At 45.9% G+C, this 20,519-nt stretch overlaps 1 protein-coding gene across 4 annotated transcripts in view; it reads left to right on the forward strand.

Moving 5' to 3' along the window:
* Positions 1–2,034: 2,034 nt before the first annotated feature.
* LOC310747908 (transmembrane protease serine 11E-like) overlaps positions 2,035–20,519 on the forward strand; it is a 79,947-nt gene continuing 61,462 nt past the window's right edge. For all 4 annotated transcript variants that reach the window (XM_083583307.1, XM_083583310.1, XM_083583308.1 and 1 more), the window contains exon 1: positions 2,035–2,407. The gene's annotated coding sequence lies outside the window, so the exon portion shown is untranslated. The remainder of the gene's footprint in view (positions 2,408–20,519) is intronic.

Raw genomic sequence — 20,519 nt, forward strand, 5'->3', positions numbered from 1 at the left:
CGGAATATCCTTCACATAGGGATGGCGAGAGCCATCTCCCACCCCTATCACCTGAACCAGAGCCTATCCGCAACCTTACAAGTTGTGACGATTTGCTACGCGGCAGGCGAAACCCAAATGGCAACAGCCAATCAGCCAAGTGGGGAAAATTCCTGCCGTGCCCCTGTCCCAATGACAGACGACACACGACGGCATAGGAAGGTCAAGCGCAAAGCCCTAAAAGTAGGGAGAGGTGGGCGGGTGTTCCGATGCACAAGCCAAAAGAGGAAGCTCTGGGTCACGTGCATGGGTATAAATAGGTCTCTTGATCCATTTAGGCTGCGTCCCATTGGCCTGATGGAACCCTGCATCAAGGGACCTACCAATCGGGTGTTGTGGCTATTCAAACGTACCCACCCACAACACAGGGTCAGGTTGCCAGGTCCCACCGCAACACGTGCCCTCTTTAAGGGAGGACCCGATTCATCTAATCTAGATGTTATCAGAGCGTAGGCCCCAGAAGTTAGACTATACCTGTCTGGATAAGGGCGCAGATGGGCCACCAGCCGAAGTTGATGGAAGGCACTCTGCACCGCTGAGGCCACTTGGATGGATCCAAAAGCTGCATATCGGCTCCTTCAGAGGAAGTGTAACCCCATCAAGAGCAGGCCACCCCCATCCCTCCAGTCTAGGGAACCACCCACTCACAGTGTCTCAGTCTCACCTGGATTGAGCTTCAGTTTGTTGGCTCTCATCCAGTCTATTACAGAGGCAAGCACACTGGCATCCAATTAAAGAGCACCGCCACCCAATCACAAAGGCAAAATGTGAAAACCTGCAAAGAGGATTAGGCATGCATACTGCTGCAAAAGGCACTGAAGTCTAGTTGTGCAGTGATATATATGTCTTTCTGGAAAGTACCGTATTTTTCTGTGTATAAGACTAGGTCCCCCCCCCTCAAATAAATAATGTCAAAAATTAGGGAGCCTCTTATACACGGATAGTGTATTTCCCTATTTCCTTAAATCTGAGTCCTCCAGAATAGGGGGTGTCTTATACATGGGGCCGTCTTATAGACGGGAAAATATGGTAAGTTTCTTTGTGTACACTGAGGTTTCCTCCCAGGCAAGCGGGCACAGGTTTGCAGAATCAAAGGATAATGTTAACAACATTTATTAGTAATATTTTTTTTTTAAAAAAAGGATTTAAAGAATTCTGGTTTTAGCCAGCAGAAGGAAGTGTCCCACCCAGCTGCAAAACTTTCTACTCCTCCTCGGATTTTTTATTTACCAGAGGATTTATCCAGTGCTATTTTTATAGAAAAAGAGGAGCCGGAACTCACCATGAACACCTCCTTTGTTCTCTTATAATGGCTCACCTAAGAGGTGCTGGAACTGAGTTCTGGCTGGGAAAAACAAAACCCTGGTTTTATCTTTGGGGCAGAGCTTTGGAAAGTGGGAGCAGGTTTTATTCTTTTACTGGGCAATTAGGAAAAATAGTGGCCTTATGCTTATCCTTACTATTTTACTTGCGAAAGCAAAGTAGGGAAAAAAAAGGGGGGGTTGTTTTTAAAATGAAAGCACGTCACTCTGATTTCCAGTTTGGCAAAACGTTTTTTGTTTGTGTTTCGCTGCAAGTTCCGAAACCTGATGGGCTCGGCATATTTTTGTAGTTCCTGAAAGTTTATATCGTTCTAAACCTCGTAGCATTTAAGTTACCACAAGACATATTTTATGGGACCTTGTTTAATGCATTCCTGGGGGTGAGGGCTGAGCCCCCATTTTGGGAATTGCAGCAGGACCCAAACCAGCTTAACCTGGTTTTGACATGGAGGTAAAGTCGAATTCCATGGGAATCAATGGTCCAGATTCCCAGCGGTTATAAATCTGCCTGGTTCCTTTGATTTACAGGTGACCACACTGATTTACCTAAATAGACATTCATCATTTTCTAATGCCAGCTTCCTGGGAACTCTTTGTAAATTCTTTGTTTCATTCTGTTCTGCCAAATGTCTTCTTTATTTGATCTTGCTTGGCCAGCAGAAGGGAGTTCCCCCCCCCTCTCCGCCCCCTGTAAAGCTTTCCACAGCTCCCCGAATTTCTGTTTACCAACCTCTCTGCGGTTGTGTTGCAAGGCGCAATGAGTTATTGCTTGTCAAAGTCACCAAGATTCTTGAAAGAAAGGCATTATTATTAAGCATAAGGCACTGTTATGCTTATGAGTCCTGCCTTGAAATCTTACAACGAGGTGAATTGCTTGTCACCGTGACTTGTCCAACTTGTTTTATCTATCGTGTTGGTGGCTTCGTTTTTTTAATCTTAATCCAGCCCATAAAGCATCAAATGTTCACAGTGATCATGCCACACAACCTGCTGTGAATGTCGCCCAGTGGAGGCGAGGGCTCCTCAGCTACAACCAGTACCCGCAGGTAAGAACTCTTTTACTTTTTAAAAACTGTGGATGGTTTTCGACAAGGAGGCAGAGGCCGACATTGCAACAGTTTGGATTCCCTGCCAGAATTTGGGAGGCTGTTTCCACACCACCCCCCTCAAACTGGCTGTGCCTCTCTGGTTGTATAATTTGTATGAAAAGTAGACTTTGCTAGTAGGTGCTTTCTTTCTTTCTTGTTACTGGAAGAAAGTATTAAGGCAGCGAAAACAGCTGAGGAAAAAGCAAGAAGAGACCTTGCCCCTGGCTGGCACTCATTCAGTGGACTGACCACCCTCTGACTGCTGTATACATTTACAAGGGATATGGAAGTGTAACAGACATGTGAGAATGCATTGCCTCATCTCTCTCTCTCTCTCTTTCTCTCTGCTGCGGAGGCTGCTCTCTGTATGGGATTTCAGGGGAGAGGAGCAGTTAAGAAAACGAGAAAATGAGGCTGCAATTTGGGGCACAGACACTGGGGTTCAAACCCAAATTGATTGGGACTTCTTGTGTGAACACTCAATGCTCTCACTGTACTGCTTTATCTTTCTGTAAAATTTCCCCCTCTGTTTAGGACTTTGCTATCTTTCCCCTGATAAATGAACACTTGCTTGTGACAACTCAGTTCTGCAAAGTCTCTGTGTCCAGGCTGTCTTGAGCATCAGGTGTTTGGCGGGGGGGGGGGGGGAAGCACAGGATTTATTTGTTTGTTTTATATTCTTGGCATTTATTTTGTTTCTTTTTTTCACAATATTGGCGTACGATCCTTCAGCAAAGCGGCTATCAAAAGAACAATAAGTCTTTGCTTGTGAGCTTCAAAAGGCATCTGGATAGCCTTAAATGTGCTTTCTCGATTGCTGCTGCTGACATGATGTTCTATTGAAACTATTATTGCAGTGATTCTCTCTGTGTGTTTTGAATTATTATATTGCAACGTTTCCTCATGAGGTCGTGAAAGTGTGTGGAAAAGAGGGCCTTAAACATTTTAAATAGTGTGAAGGACTGTCACTGGAGTGGAAATGTTGAAGTAGATGGATGCCCGGATCAAGTAAAGCAGCCTTTGCATTCTTAGGGTTTGGGGTGTAGGATCCAGATATTTTTCCTTGAGGAAGGACTGTCTATTGCACAGATAAAACAGAATTCCAAGAACAATAGTTTGCCCCTAGGAACAATGCTGTTCTACTTGTTCATCCAGAGGCATTTCTTATGGCACTTACGTTATGGTTGTGCACCTGTTGGATTGTAATTTATTAAATTAATGCATTTAATAAACCTCATGTGACTCTCATGCTCAGACTGTCTGGTAGCTTACATTGCCATATGTTGATTGGCTAGTCTTCTATTGTTTGGTCATCGTTCTGCCCTCCATCGTTCTGCCCGGACACTGAGGTCCAGCGCCGAGGGCCTTCTGGCGGTTCCCTCGTTGCAAGAAGCCAAGTTACGAGGAACCAGGCAGAGGGCCTTCTCAGTAGTGGCACCCACCCTGTGGAACGCCCTCCCACCAGATGTCAAAGAGAAAAATAACTACCAAACTTTTAGAAGACATCTGAAGGCAGCCCTGTTTAGGGAAGCTTTTAATGTTTAATAGGTTATTGTATTTTAGTGTTTTGTTGGAAACTGCCCAGAGTGGCTTGGGAAGCCCAGCCAGATGGGTGGGCTATAAATAAATTATTATTATCGCTCCCTTTTCTAGTTATGTAGTGCATGCATAAATCCAGGTGTGCTGGAAAGCCAAAATGGGAGTGGGGAAGCTTAGGTAAGAGACACCCCCCCCCAAAAAAACCTTTGCATGAAGGTTTGGGACGATAGAAATATCCACCTGTCCCGCTACCCTGCCCTGCCCCACGGCCACCCGATGACTGGCCACAGGCTGCTTCTATGCTACGGCTTTGGTGCATTGGCAACAGAACGCAGTGCAAGGCCACAGCTGGAGTTAAACAGAAGGGAAGCAAACATCTCCCCATGGTTGAATTAAGTCATAAGGGAGGGCTGCACCTTTGCAGTTTTGAAAGCCACTGCTTTGCAGGAATTGCATTTCCCCACTTGGTTTGTGAATGTTGGAAGATTCAAGGCGGATAAGAAAGCACTTCTTCACACAATGCATAATTAAACAATGGAGGCAGCGATGGCCACCATGTTGGGTGGCCTTAAAAGAGGATTAGACTGTGGATGGCTATTTTCTGTATCCACAGTTGGAGTCAGCTATGCTTCTAAATGCCAGTTGCTGGAAACCACAAGAGGGGAGAGGGGTCTTGCGTTCGAATCCTGCTTGCTAGTTTCACCCAAGCAACTGTTCAGCCACCATGAGAGAAGAACGCTGGATCTAGCAGGCTGTCCTTACCTTATTGTTTTTAGGACTGTAAAGTAAAAATGGCGCACATCCTTAACACACATCAGTTGAATCATTCGGCTTTACCAGAGAGCTTACTTCGGAGAGAGTTTCAGCAATTCAGTGCAATCCTCGCAGTGCTGTGCTATTAGCTCCCTTCCTTCCTTTTTCCTCGTTAAAAAAAATTCTTACAGCCCTTTCTATTCATCTTCCTTCTGTCTCGTGGCTTTCTTCCTCTCCTTTCTTCCTCAGTATCTTTGAAGTCTAGTCCTGAGGGAAAGGCTTAACAAACTCTACAAACTTCAAAACCTAAACAAGAAAATGAGCCGAAGCCATAGGGTACAAAAGTTGCTCTTCCATCTTAACCACAGGCTTAAATCCTCAGGATCCAATCTACCATGCACACCGTTCGGCTTAGACCTATAATTGCAATTTTATTTTTTTAATTGTATGGAGAAGCGGAAAGCTCTAATTGCTTTGCCATGTTGCCTGTTCATCACCATCTTTCGTTTTATTGCTGCCTGCAGCTCTGTTGCCCAGCAGGACAGAGATAGGTCAGGCAGCAGAGCACATAAAGTATGAGAGGATACGATGGAAAGTCAGTCTGGCTGCTCCAAAGTCACTACTCTTTTAGCCTGTCTATTTCCACCGCTGTAAGCAATAAAAGGTAAAGGGACCCCTGACCATTAGGTCCAGTCGTGGCCGACTCTGGGGTTGCGGCGCTCATCTCGCTTTATTGGCCGAGGGAGCCGGCGTACAGCTTCCGGGTCATGTGGCCAGCATGACTAAGCCGCTTCTGGCAAACGGGAGCTTTGGGATTGATGAAATATATGCAACAAGAAATGAATCAATGTGAGTTACACGGCTCAGATTGGGTCTACTAGACCCAACACTTTTATTTTACTTTTTTTATAAATATTTATTCAATTTTCCAATTTTATACAAACAATAAAGAAAAAGAAAAAGAAAAATATTAAAAACAAATCAATTTCGATATCAATTTTTCAATAACATGTTTCTTTGACTTCCTCATACCTCCCCTTCTTGTTTTCTAGTTCAAAATGATTATCCAGCAAATCCTAATCTCTTAACATTCCTTTTAACTAACACCTTATTTTCCAATCAACTTTTTTAAATTTTATAACTTAAACAATATTTATCCCATTTCTTTTTATCATAACAGCTAGAAACCACATGAATTCAATCCAGCATCTTTCAAAGTTCATTAATTTTGCAATATTTCTGTAAATAGTCCTTAAATTTCTTCCAATCTTCTTCTGCCGACTCTTCTCCCTGGTCGCGGATTCTGCCGTAGACCCAACACTTTTAAGCAATATGGACAAAACTTGTTTCTGGGGCCGCTCTGGGATTGGGGCCCTACAGCTTAATCTTCATTAGTTTCCTAGTAGATCTGCCCCTGCTTCCCAATCCCACCAGAGAAGTGAGGAGAAGCTGCTGCCACATCTTCCATGGTAGCAGGGACCCACCACCAAAATCTGAAAGTTGCCACTATGTGAACCCTGTAAGCAGGACTTTGGCAGGGACAAGGCAACAGCTTACTGCTCTCACCTCAGGTGACAAAATCAGACAGGCGGACCTTGGTAAACATTATTCTAATACGAATGCAAATGAAATCCACCATTAGTACAGTGGTACCTCGGGTTACAGACGCTTCAGGTTACAGACTCCGCTAACCCAGAAATAGTACCTCGGGTTAAGAACTTTGCTTCAGGATGAGAACAGAAATTGCACGCCGGCGGTGGCAGGAGGCCTCATTAGCTAAAGTGGTGCTTCAGGTTAAGAACAGTTTCAGGTTAAGAACGGACCTCCGGAACGAATTAAGTACTTAACCCGAGGTACCACTGTGTATCCATATTGCAGTGAGCAGGCATTCTGCTTCAGATAGTGTGGGCTATGCCAGCCCTACATAGCAGACTAGTAAAGGTAAAGGTAAAGGACCCCTGACAGTTAAGTCCAGTTGCAGAGGACTCTGGGGTTGCGGTGCTCATCTTACTTTATAGGCCGAGGGAGCCAGTGTTTGTCCGCAGACAGTTTTTACGGGTCATGTGGCCAGCATGACTAAGCCGCTTCTGGTGAAACCAAAGCAGCGCACGGAAACGCCGTTTACCTTCCCGCTGGAGCGGTACCTATTTATCTACTTGCACTTTGACGTGCTTTCGAACTGCTAGGTTGGCAGGAGCAGGGACCAAGCAAAGGGAGCTCACCCCGTCACGGGGATTCGAACCACCGACTTTCTGATCAGCAAGCCCAAGAGGCTCAGTGGTTTAGACAACAGCATCACCTGCGTCTTTACATAGCAGTCTAGTGTTGCTATACTGATGTTGTAGGAGTGAGGACTATGGGGCAGCTCAGGGTTCCAACATGGGGCCTTGGGCAAGCGCAGTTAGCCTTGAGGCAAGGCCATTGTGGGGCACAACTATGAGGGTGGGGTGAAAAGGTGAGGGCCTGCTCTCCTCCCTCACACAGAGACTGCGACATGTTTCAGGATGGCTGAGTGGGGCTTTTGCCGTATGTATGTACAGGAAGGAAAGAGGGCAGGTCACACGTGTTCCTGCTAATTCTGTCAGACTTGAGTGTGAAGTCAAATCTTATCTGCTACATCTTCCTGGAGCCAGTCACCTTGAGAAGCCTCAGGTGAACCCCGGAAACTCTGGATGTGATGTTTCTTGAGGCAGAGCCAGCTCTCGTTCCACCTCTCTCTGCTGGGTCAGCCCTGAGATAGGTACTCCTCATCATGCTTACATGAATCAGAACCTCAGCCCCGTGTTACGCAATGGCAATGAAAATGCAGCCACCTCGGCACCCGGTTTGCCTGCCGTGCCCTGCCTTTTTGCTGCGCTGATGGTTACAGTAAAAACAATGGGAATTTAATGGTTTAGTCATAGCTAGCATACTGGTTTTCCCAGTAGTGATGTATGGAAGTGAGAGCTGGACCATAAAGAAGGCTGATCACCGAAGAATTGATGCTTTTGAATTATGGTGCTGGAGGAGACTCTTGAGAGTCCCATGGACTGCAAGAAGATCCAACCTATCCATTCTTAAGGAAATCAGCCCTGAGTGCTCACTGGAAGGACAGATCCCGAACCTGAGGCTCCAATACTTTGGCCACCTCATGAGAAGAGAAGACCCCCTGGAAAAGACCCTGATGTTGGGAAAGATTGAAGGCACAAGGAGAAGGGGACAACAGAGGACGAGATGGTTGGACAGTGTTCTTGAAGCTACCAGCATGAGTCTGACCAAACTATGGGAGGCAGTGGAAGACAGGAGTTTGGATTTGATATCCCGCTTTATCACTACCCGAAGGAGTCTCCAAGCGGCTAACATTCTCCTTTCCCTTCCTCCCCCACAACAAACACTCTGTGAGGTGAGTGGGGCTGAGAGACTTCACAGAAGTGTGACTGGCCCAAGGTCACCCAGCAGCTGCATGTGGAGGAGCGGAGACGTGAACCCGGTTCCCCAGATTACGAGACTACCGCTCTTTTTTTTTTTAAAATAGATATTTATTAAAGTTTTAGAAAACAAAGAGTTCATCATTTCAAAATGTATCATTTCCATACATAAAGCTCAAGAAAAACAACAATATGTGACAGAAAAAAGAAATAAATAAAAGAAGAAAAATAAAAAAACAGAAAAAAGAAAAACACTCTTTCTTAAATTTGTAAAGTTCCATGCCCCTCTGTCTTGACCTCCTCACATCCCCCTTTTTTGTGTTCCACTTTACTCCAATCAGATTCAGCAAATTCAAAACCTTGTTTCAACCATACTTAATGTTATATTCTAATTATTATGTCCCCATTTTCCATTTTTTTAATCCGTACCTCATCTTATAAAATATGACATAATATTGTTCTGTTCATAACCCCTTATCCTTTTTTTTTCTTAGATTCTTCTTTTCACACACCTTTGGCCAAGGTCACACAAACCCTGTTACTTTTACTTCCCACATCCTATTAACACTCAAAGATTTTACAGTATTTTTGTAGATAGTCCTTAAACTTTTTCCAGTCCTGTTCCATCGATTCTTCTCCCTGGTCACGGATTCTGCCAGTCATTTCAGCCATCTCCATGTAGTCTATCACTTGCGTCTGCCATTCCTCCACGGTGGGTAGATCCTGTGTCTTCCAATATTTAGCTAAAAGTATTCTTGCTGCTGTTGTTGCATACATAAAGAATGTTCTATCTTTCTTTGGCACCCATTGGCCAACTATGCCCAAGAGAAAGGCCTCTGGTTTCTTGGGGAAGGTACTTTTAAGTACTTTCTTAAGTTCATTATATATCATTTCCCAGTAAGCCTTAACTCTTGGGCAAGTCCACCAGAGGTGAAAGAATGTTCCCTCAGCTTCTTTACATTTCCAACATTTATTGTCAGGCAGGTGATAGATTTTAGCAAGCTTGACTGGGGTCATGTACCACCTGTAAATCATTTTCATAATGTTCTCCTTTAAGGCAATACATGCCGTAAATTTCATACCGGTGGTCCACAACTGCTCCCAATCAGCAAACATAATATTATGACCTAGATCCTGCGCCCATTTGATCATTGCTGATTTGACCGTTTCATCCTGCGTGTTCCATTTCAACAGCAAGTTATACATCTTTGACAAAATCTTAGTTTTTGGTTCTAACAGTTCTGTTTCCAATTTCGATTTATCCACCTGGAAGCCAATTTTTCTATCCAAATTATAGGCCTCTCTTATTTGATAGTAATGAAGCCAATCTCGCACTTTGTCTTTTAATTTTTCAAAACTCTGCAGTTTCAATCTGTCACCTTCTTGTTCCAAAATTTCCCAATATTTTGGCCATTTAGCCTCCATATTGAGCTTTTTCTGAGCCTTAGCTTCCATAGGTGACAACCACCTTGGGGTTTTACTTTCCAGCAGGTCTTTATATCTTATCCAGACATTAAACAAAGATTTTCTGACAATATGGTTTTTGAATGCCTTATGAGCTTTAACCTTGTCGTACCAAAGATATGCATGCCACCCAAAAACATTATTAAAACCTTCCAAATCCAAAATGTCTGTATTTTCAAGAAGCAGCCAGTCTTTCAGCCAGCAGAATGCTGCTGATTCATAGTACAATTTAAGGTCTGGCAGGGCAAATCCACCTCTTTCTTTTGCATCAGTTAAAATTTTAAACTTAATTCTAGGTTTCTTGCCCTGCCAGACAAATCTAGAGATGTCTCTCTGCCACTTCTTGAAACAATCCATCTTGTCCAAAATTTGCAAGGATTGAAATAAAAATGAGACTACCGCTCTTAACCACTACACCACACTGGCTCCCTTAGTGCCTGGCATGCTCTGGTCCATGGGGTCACGAAGAGTCGGACATGACTAAATGACTAAACAACAACAAAGCACCTCCAGGTCTCAATTGGCCATTTTATGGAAGGACTGAAAGCAGAGCTTTCAGGTCAGTCTTCCTGAGGCAAAATTTACTACTGCTGGTAGTAGTAGTAGTAATATTTGCTCATCCTTTCCCCTAATGCCCCCAGGGCAGGTTGAAATCATTTGAAAAAAAACATTAAAAAATGGTTCAGAACAAATTACAATCACAAGAACAGGGTGAGTTTGACAAATATACAGCTTAAGTGTCAGAGGTAAAGAGGTACATCGTTAGCATTGGAGGAAAACTATACAGTGGTACCTCGATTTACGAATTTAATCCGTTCTGGAAGTCTGTTCTTAAACTGAAACCGTTCTTAAACCGAGGTGCTCTTTCCCTAATGAGGCCTCCCGCCGCCGGTACCCTTCCACTGTTCAGCTTCCATTCTTAGACTGAGGTAAAGTTCGCAAACCAGGACACTACTTCCGGTTTTGTGGAGTTCGTCAACCAAATCGTTCGTAAACAGGGCTTTTCTTATACCGAGGTACCACTGTATAGCGAAGGTGCCAGATATCATTACTTGATACCATTTGAAAACTCTCCCCTTCGTTCGGCTACCAATGTCTTTTCTATCCTGCACAAGCTCCAGGTGAATGAAGAAGGAAGTGGTGACCCAAAATGTCATTTCAAAGGGGCATGCTGCTGAGCAAGGCAAAATCAACCGGCAATGAGCTTTCCTTCTCAGAATGAAGCTGATTTCTCAAGAAGCACTTTTAAGGGATGTAAGATATGCCATAGATCTAGAGCGGGCTTCCTCAACCTCGGCCCTCCAGATGTTTTGGGACTACAACTCCCATGATCCCTAGCTAGCAGGACCAGAGGTCAGGGATGATGGGAATTGTAGTCTCAAAACATCTGGAGGGCCGAGTTGGAGGAAGCCTGATCTAGAGTGTGTGCGGACTACCTTGGTAGTACTTAGTCTCCATTGAGTCTAGAATAAAATGTTGTTTGTACACTGCCAGAGCAGTACATTGGATGCTCGGGTTGCGAACGTGATCCGTGCGGGAGGCACGTTCGCAACCCGCAGCACTGCGTCTGCGCACACGCGGGTCGCGATTTGGTGCTTCTGCGCATGCGCCAGCACTGAAACCCGGAAGTAACCCATTCCGGTACTTCTGGGTTTGGCGCGGTGCGCAACCCGAAAACACGCAACCTGAAGCGTCTGTAACCCGAGGTATGACTGTACATTCAAACCGCTTGACACCTGTTACATAACTCCTATCTTATTTATTTATATCCTGCCTTTCTCCTAATGCAGAACCTAAGGCAGCTCACAACATAAATTAAAACAGATGCAAATAAAAAGCACACAATGAAGATAAATATTTTAAAAAGCAGGTTAAATAAATAACCCTACTAAAATCTGCACTAAAATACCATTTAAAAGCAGCAATCCCTCTCTCTTTGTGCGTGTAATGCGTATCCTCAGAAGACCCTGCCACAACAGCCCAAGACCTGTTGGAACAAAACAAAACAAAAAAAGATCTGCCTGCCAGCAAAATGAAAGTAGAGACGAGGTCAATCCAGCCTTCCATGGAAGGGAGTTCCACAGCCTGGGAACAGCCACCGAGAAGGCCATCTCTCATGTCCTCACATGCCTCTGAAGGTGGCAGGATCAAGAGAAAGGCCTCCCAGAAGATCTCAAAGCCCAGGCAAGTTCATATGGAGATGTGTACCTCCATACAACCTGCAATTCTACCTGTTCTACCTGTAATTTGTCTTTGAACAAGCCACCCCACCTCGCCTGGCAACTATGGAAATATTTCCTCGAGACCAGAAATGAAGGCCCAAACCATATTGCCTGAACCTGTAGTGTCCACATAAGGCATGAGCCCAGATGTAAAAAATTGTATCCAAGGCTTTTGCTCATATGGACTGCTGTGTAATTATCCTCTTAAAAGTGGGGCTTTTTCTCTGTCTTGAGACAAACATGAACAGTTAATTGTACCTCTTGGTCCTTCCATCTTCATGGTCAATGTATCTTAAAGGTGTTGGCTTTGGTGAAGAGCAGTTGCTCTCTAGGAATCCAAGTGTCAAGGAATCTATTTTACTAAGGGTTAAACTAAGGTAAAGGGTAAAGGGACCCCTGACCATTAGGTCCAGTCGTGGACAACTCTGGGGTTGCGGCGCTCATCTCGCTTTATTGGCCAAGGGAGCCGGCGTACAGCTTCCTGGTCATGTGGTCAGCATGACTAAGCCGCTTTCTGATGAACCAGAGCAGTGCACGGAAACGTCGTTTACCTTCCTGTCTGAGCGGTACCTATTTCTCTACTTGCACTTGGATGTGCTTTCGAACTGCTAGGTTAGCAGGAGCTGGGACCAAGCAACAGGAGCTCACCCCATCGCTCGGATTCGAACCACCAACCTTCTGATTGGCAAGACCAAGAGGCTCAGTAGTTTAGACCACAGCGCCCAATAAACTTCAACAGAGGGCAGATTTATTCAGGAAATTAGAATGTATGGCACATTAAAAAGCATTTTACCTTTTCGTCTGCCTGAGCAGTAATAATTCATCAAGAGGTGTCGTGCTCCTGTTTATTTCAAGGTGACCCATGTAGGAGACCTTCTCAATGGATTGTTCCATATTCTCAGAATCTACCTTGGATTCAGCTGGAGCTCAGCATATCTCTGTTAAAGGGTCAGTGAAGTAGCACCTGATCTGCTCTTGTCTGTCTGTATAGGGAAGTCTGGCCTCCCTGTAACCCCTTCCAGAGTTGGCAGGGCCGTCTTACCCATAGGTGCTGGGGTGCAGGGCACCTGGGCACCGGGCTCTCAGGGGCAACAGGCCGAGAGTCCGGGGTCTGAGAGTTGAGTCCAGGGAAGAGCCCACCCGTCGGTCTGAGCACCGCGGTGGGCTCTTCTGCTGCGGCTCTGTGCTGCGAGTTTGGGGGGCGACCAAGCCAGTAAGACACTGATGTGGCCGGCCAGCTCTGCCTTCCTGCGCGCCTGGGACTGGGCAACGGGGGGGGGCGGCACCAGGTGGATATTTGCACCCCAGTGCCGCATATGCTTAAGACAGCCCTGAGAGTTGGCTAAATTTATTTATTTTATTATTAAGCCACCATTTCCCCCACGGAGCTGCAGGTGGTGTCCATGGTTGGGTTAGGCTGAGAGATGGTGTCTGGCCCAAGGTCACCGGGTGAACTTAGTGGCCAAGTAGGGATTTGAAGACCCGTCTCCCAGTTCCTGGTCCAACACTCTAACCATGACACCACATCCTTCCTCTCTCATACTATATGTTCAAGACCCCCTTTGGATCCTGATACATGCTGAAGGAAAGTGTGGCAGGCTAGGTTTGACTTTGAGAGAGACAAATTATATTTTGAGAACTGCACCCCAAATCTCTCGGGACTCAGAAACGGAGTGTGGAGCAGTGGTGGAGGGGGGCCAATTGTGGCACAACAGTGCAATCCTCCCGGCGGGGGTCCGATCATGGCAAGGCGGCGCGACCCTCCTGGCAGGGGGTCAATTGCAGCAAAGCGACGCAACCTGCCCTGGGGGGGTTTTGTCATCCCCCCCCCGGGATGACACCTGGGGCGAACCACCCCCACCGCATCCTCCTTCCTATGCCCCTAGTTTGGTGAGGTCACCACTTTGCTGCCTCTTCCTTCTTCCCTTACTTACCCCGTGCTATTATTACACCGCTTTGAGGAAGAAAAACAGAATCCTGTTGCAGAGAGGATTAATCTGCCACTAAAGGCTTCGTCAATGTGCATCAGGTGATCCTGGTCTCTCTCTCTCTCTCTCGGCAGTAGTTCAACTGTTGTGAAAGAATGACACCAGTGCTGTCAAGACAGGATGCTAAGAACCACATTTCCTGCAGTGTTCTGGAGGGGAAAAACCGAAACGCGTTTGCCAAAGAGGAAAGAAAAGGGGGCAACCTTTGAATTTTATTTATTTTAAAAAACCAAGATGGCACGGTTTCAGCATGCAAATGTTCCGTTCCTCATAGACCGCTGCACCTCTCACGAAGGGGTAGCGAGGTGCCTTAGCATCATAACAAAGACAAATCACATGCATTTTATTTTTAAAAAAGAAGCCTCTCCCGGTTTTTATTTTGATTGGTTTTCTCGCAGATCATTTTTCCTACTCTTGGTGCCAAACTACGCAAGGTACACAGTGGCATTTAAACTCTCCCTAGATATAATTTTAAAAGCAACAGCAACAACTTGCTTCCAGACGGAGGTTGCAGTTTTGCTTGCTTGCTACATCCAGACCTGTAGCCCAGTATTCTGCACACAAGAAGTATTGCACGTAAATTCTATAATGTTCCGTCCACCTACTCTTGGTGCCAAACTACGCAAGGTACACAGTGGCATTTAAACTCTCCCTAGATATAATTTTAAAAGCAACAGCAACAACTTGCTTCCAGACGGAGGTTGCAGTTTTGCTTGCTTGCTACATCCAGACCTGTAGCCCAGTATTCTGCACACAAGAAGTATTGCACGTAAATTCTATAATGTTCCGTCCACTCAGTGGGCATGACCTGGGGCTCGCTCACACTTCACCTCTTGTCCTGTGCTTGCTAAGCTTCCTGGTTCGTATCTGTGCGCCATTTTTTGCCGTGCTGCTTTTCCCAGGAAAACCCAGTTGTTACGGCTGAATCGGAACAAACAACAGTTTGGGTTTTTCAAGGTAAACGTAGATGAGCCCTTAGTCGGTGGGAACCTGACCGCTTTTCCTTTCTCCCAACTCTCATGGTTGCTTTTATTATTGCTTCCCTAGTGGATGCTGTTGCTCTACAGTGGTACCTCGGGTTTCATATGCTTCAGGTTACACACTCCACTAACCTAGAAATAGTGCTTCAGGTTAAGAACTTTGCTTCAGGATAAGAACAGAAATCGGGCTCCGGTGGCGCGGCGACAGCAGGAGGCCCCATTAGCTAAAGTGGTACTTCAGGTTAAGAACAGTTTCAGGTTAAGAACGGACCTCCGGAACGAATTAAGTACTTAACCCGAGGTACCACTGTATTTTCCTGCCCTTTCTCTGGAACGGAGTAATAATTAATAAATAAAAAAATAAAGGCATCAACACCTGGCTCCCTTCCTTCTCAGCACATAGTACAGTGGTACCTCAGGTTACATAAGCTTCAGGTTACAGACTCCGCTAACCCAGAAATAGTACCTCGAGTTAAGAACTTTGCTTCAGGATGAGAACAGAAATCGCGCAGTGGCTGCGGGAGGCCCCATTAGCTAAAGTGGTGCTTCAGGTTAAGAACAGTTTCAGGTTAAGAACGGACCTCCGGAACGAATTAAGTTCTTAACCCGAGGTACCACTGTTCTTTAATGGGGTGGTTGTTTTTCTCCTGCCCTTCCTTGCTGTTTGCTTTTCTTATTTTATTGTTAATTCACAAAGATTTCCCCTTTAGTAAAAACAGCACTGATGATGATCAGAGTCATCATTTTGGACTAAAGGACTTGTCGTTTTAATAGAATTGCTGGGAGCGCACTTCAGGAAGCTTTATTGTACTCCGTCTTCTCATTTTTAGTTTTTTTGGTGGTTTTTGTATTCCATGGAGTTGTAGGTTGCTTTGAGACATCTGTTTGTATTGGGTGACAACCTGCTGCTGCTGCTATTGTTATTTAGTGCCTTGTCTGATTTCCCCTTGCTTGCACCCCCAGAACTGTAGCCCCCCATTCCAGTTTCTAATACAGTGTCTTGGGGCTTTTTTTAAAGCACATTTTAAATCTGTTTTAATGCCACTTTCCCCAGAATCATGACTGCTTTTAATTCTTTTTTTTTTTTACCAACCCCTTTTCTGGGGTCTTTAAATTTCATTTCAGCAAGTTCTAACCACCTTGCCTTCAGATGTTGCTCTCCTGCTAAGATGGGATGGTCATCTCAAGGTGCAAGGGAGGAGGGATATGTCAGCTTTGGCTTCTCATTTTTCTAGTCTTGAGTTCACTATTTCTGCATCAGCTCGCATTAAAAAACAAAATCCTCATGAAAATTCATCACTATTTTAGTGCAAATTTCTTTACTCGTTTTTGCAAAGCAATCTCCCCTAACATAATGCATTCTAATCTTGCATGCTTTGGCATATGCCTTACTATGCATTCCTTGCTCAGAAGATTGTATGACAAGTTTGGGAGAAGTGCAAACTTCAAAAGGTGGATATGGTTCAGTTCACTTCCAAAAGTGTGAATTGACTTGGTAGGTTCCCCATTAGATGATGCTGATGATGATTTATTATACCCTGCCCATCTGGCCAGGCCTCCCCAGCCACTCTGGGCAGCTCCAAACAGGATATCAAAAACACCATAAAACATCAAACATTAAAAACTTCCCTAAACAGGGCTGCCTTCAGATGTCTTCTAAAAGTCAGGTAGTTGTTTATTTCCTTGACATCTGACGGGAGGGCGTTCCACAGGGCAGGCACTACTACCGAGAAGGCCCTCTGCCTGGTTCCCTGTAACCTCATTTCTCGCAGAGAGGGAACCGCCAGAAGGCCCTCGGAGCTGGACCTCAGTGTCCAGGCTGAACGATGGGGGTGGAGACACTCTTTCAGGTATACTGGACCGAGGCCATTTAGGGCTTTAAAGTTCAGCACCAACACTTTGAATTGTGCTCGGAAACGTACTGGGAGCCAATGTAGGTCTTTCAGGACCGGTGTTATGTGGTCTCGGTGGCCGCTCCCAGACACCTGTCTAGCTACCGCATTCTGAATTAGCTGTAGCTTCCGGGTCACCTTCAAAGGTAGCCCCACGTAGAGCGCATTGCAGTAGTCCAAGCGGGAGATAACCAGAGCATGCACCACTCTGGCGAGACAGTCCGCGAGCAGGTAGGGTCTCAGCCTGCGTACCAGATGGAGCTGGTAGACAGCTGCCTTGGACACAGACTTAACCTGCAGCTCCATGGATAGCTGTGAGTCCAAAATGACTCCCAGGCTGCGCACCTGGTCCTACATGAGAATTGTAGCAAGTCTATTCCCCATCTCTATGTGCTATCTTTCTTTACTGCCCCAGCTACCAAGCCTTAAGGAAACAATGGCCTGGCTGATACACAGAAATGTAGCAAGTGAAGCCTTTTTTCACCATGGGCTTCACTTTCATGTCAAGAAGAATTCAGCTGCTTCATGATAAAGGCAGAGAGACAATAAAACTAAAAAAGGGAGCAACCCTACTAATCTCTCCATACTCAACTTTTGCCCCACGCTTTCCAGATGCAGTTCCGTACTTTGAAAGCTCAGCATTTATTTATTTTATTTGCCCTTATCTATCTCTGTGAAAGCCCGCTCTGTATCACTCAATCATAGCAAATGCTAGCTTGGGTTTTCCACAGATTTCTGTTTGCTCTGGTCATGCTTTAGAGAGAGTGTTTTTCTAGGGAAATCTCCGGAGCAAAAGAAAAGGGGAGGCACCCTTGACATGGAGTTTTAAAGCTTGAGCCTGGAAAGAGCAGGGGAAAGCTAAGTGCAGATAAGCCCGTGTGGTGTAGTGGTTAAGAGCGATAGACCCGTAATCTGGTGAACCAGGTTCACATCTCCGCTCCTCCCCATGCAGCTGCTGGGTGACCTTGGGCCAGTCACACTTCTCTGAAGTCTCAGCCCCACTCACCTCACAGAGTGTTTGTTGTGGGGGAGGAAGGGAAAGGAGAATGTTAGCCGCTTTGAGACTCCTTCGGGTAGTGATAAAGCGGGATATCAAATCCAAACTCTTCCTCCTCCTCCTCCTCCTCCTCCTCCTCCTCCTCCTCCTCCTCTTCCTCTTCTTCTCTCTAGCAAACATGCCCAGATTACAACCTGTCCTGCTCCTTTAAATGCTCCAAAAGCAGTTGGAGGGTGTGTGCCCTGTGCGCCTGAACATTTTGAAGGCATGGGTAGGAATGGGGCAGTGGCGTAGGGAGGGGGGTGCGGGTCACCCCAGGTGTCATAACTGAGGGGGTGACAAAATGGCAAAAAAGTGCTTTTATAATAAATAAATAAAAACTGGCCCCACAACACTTTTTTTTAATAACTTCTGCACCCACCACACCCCCTTCATACACCACTGGTAGCTAGGTGAGGCGGGGGGCACCGCAGCGTGCCTGAGCCCCACGTCTCTCCTGAGGGGGGTGCAGCGGCGGACTGTCTGCGAGCTCCGCGGTGCTTTTTCGAGCAGCGTGGGGCCTGCGTCTGCCCACTGCCTCAGCCGCTCTACAGCTGAGGGGGAAGCTGAGGAGAGGCTCCACGCAGCGCACCCTGCCTTGGCTTGCCCCGCCCCCATGGGCAGCTCACCCCGCCCCTGGCTGCAGGGCACGCACGCTGCCCCGGGCACCCAAGCAAGTAGCTATGCCACTGGGATGGGGTGAGTTTTTAGTGCAAGAATGCTCAACTACTGCAGAACCCCTGCTCAAATCCCTCCATATAGAAATCGGGGAGGGGGGGGGCGTATTTCAAGCAGACCTCCTGCTGCCATGTTTCTGTTTATACCAAGAAAAAAGCACACCAAGAACTCAGGCCAATGTAAGTTTCAATAGTGGGCGTGGTCCCTACTCACAAATCAACAGTCAATAGTAACAAAAACTAATCCATTCAAAAGTACAGTGGTACCTCGGGTTACATACGCTTCAGGTTACATACGCTACAGGTAACACACTCTGCTAACCCAGAAATAGTGCTTCAGGTTAAGAACTTTGCTTCAGGATAAGAACAGAAATCGGGCTCCGGCGGTGCGGTGGCAGCAGGAGGCCCCATTGGCTAAAGTGGTGCTTCAGGTTAAGAACAGTTTCAGGTTAACTGGTTGCCAGTTTACAGCCAAATATGGTGAGAAATACGAGCTGCACGCAGGTACAGAGTCCACCCCAAGTGTCGTGGTGCATATCTGTGACACGGATGCAGCAGAAGAGGGAGACCCAAACAATTCACCCAAGCCTAAAATTGTTCAAACTCGACGTCCTGATGTGCCATCTTCTGTGTCTAACTGATTTTCTCCAACAAGAGCACCTCTTTTTTATCCCACTTCTGTAGTCTTCCCATGCATTTTAATTTCTATTGGCTCTGTTTGTCTGGTAAAAATATATTGTGTGTTTCTGGATATTTACCTTATTGGAATACACTCTTTGCTGCAATGAAATCTTACCAAAGAGTAAAAAAAAAGAAAAGGAAAGAAAGAACAGTTTCAGGTTAAGAACGGACCTCCGGAACGAATCAAGTACTTAACCTGAGGTACCACTGTATTTAATAACAAGAACTCCAACTTATTTAAAGTTTCTGCTTATGCCTCAGCTGCCCCTTCTGAGGTCTCCAAGGGATGGGGTAGCAGGCCATGGAGGTCTCCCTTGATAGTAGGAGAGACCAAGGCAGGCATCTGTTTCAACAAGACGCTTCACCATCATTTCATGGCACAGGAGAGGTCCAGCCAACTCTCTCCTATCATTTCTGGAGACCTCAGACATCTGCTCTGTCTACCTTCTCCAAGCGGAGCCTTTTTATCCTGGGGTGGGGGGAAGAGGCAAAGTAGCAGGTGGAGGAGGGTTGGCATTGCTTCCTTCAGGACCCCTTGAAGGTTTCAAGCCAGAGCAATGCAGCTGATTTGGGGGTGGGTGGGTGAGCACAACAGTGGCGTAGCGTGGGTTGTCAGCACCCGGGGCAAGGCAAGTAATTTGCGCCCCCTAACCCGTGGATCTGCGCCCCCTAACCCTAACCCCCAGATGTTGCGCCCGGTGCGGCCGGTCCCCCCTGCACCCCCCACGCTACGCCACTGGAGCACAAGGCTGCCTGTGCATCCCTTTGGCGGAGGCAGAATCTCTGGGTTGTAACAAGGCAATTCCAAACCTTCTGCTTCTTCCATTCTGAAATGCCCATGTTTGCATTTCAGAGAGTACCTGGAAAACAGAGCAAAAGTCAAAGAGCATCGGGGACAGCTGAGACAAGCAGGTTCAGGGTAGCAAAGTAGGAGTTTACTTCCTGCAGTGTATGGGTAAAAGAACAATGGGAATTAAGTTGCATCACTCTTAAGGCCGAGTGTGCGATTGGTCAAAAAGGATCCAATCATCTGTATTGTTCTTAATACTCGATTGGAAGCCGCCCAGAGTGGCTGGGGAAACTCAGCTAGATGGGCGGGGTATAAATAATAAATTATTATTATTATTATTATTATTATTATTATTATTATTATTATTAGAACCCTCAAATTTTGGTCAAGTATTTTTCATGCTTTAACACCATGAGAACAACACATAAGATACAGATTTGATATGCGTGCTAATTCCAAGCACACAAAAAACACAAACTAGCTGATGTTATGAAATAATTAAATTGAGTTTAAAAAGCAGCAATGAATTATTTATTTTGCAATCTTTCCATTCTCCCCTTCCCCTGTGAAGCATACGGAGTTTCTTGCCTCCATGTTCTTCTCCTGACTTAAACTGGGTGACTGACCCAGTGTGGACTTCA

Source organism: Podarcis filfolensis (assembly GCF_964270895.1).
Source record: "Podarcis filfolensis genome assembly, chromosome: 13".
NCBI classification, from domain to species: domain Eukaryota; kingdom Metazoa; phylum Chordata; class Lepidosauria; order Squamata; family Lacertidae; genus Podarcis; species Podarcis filfolensis.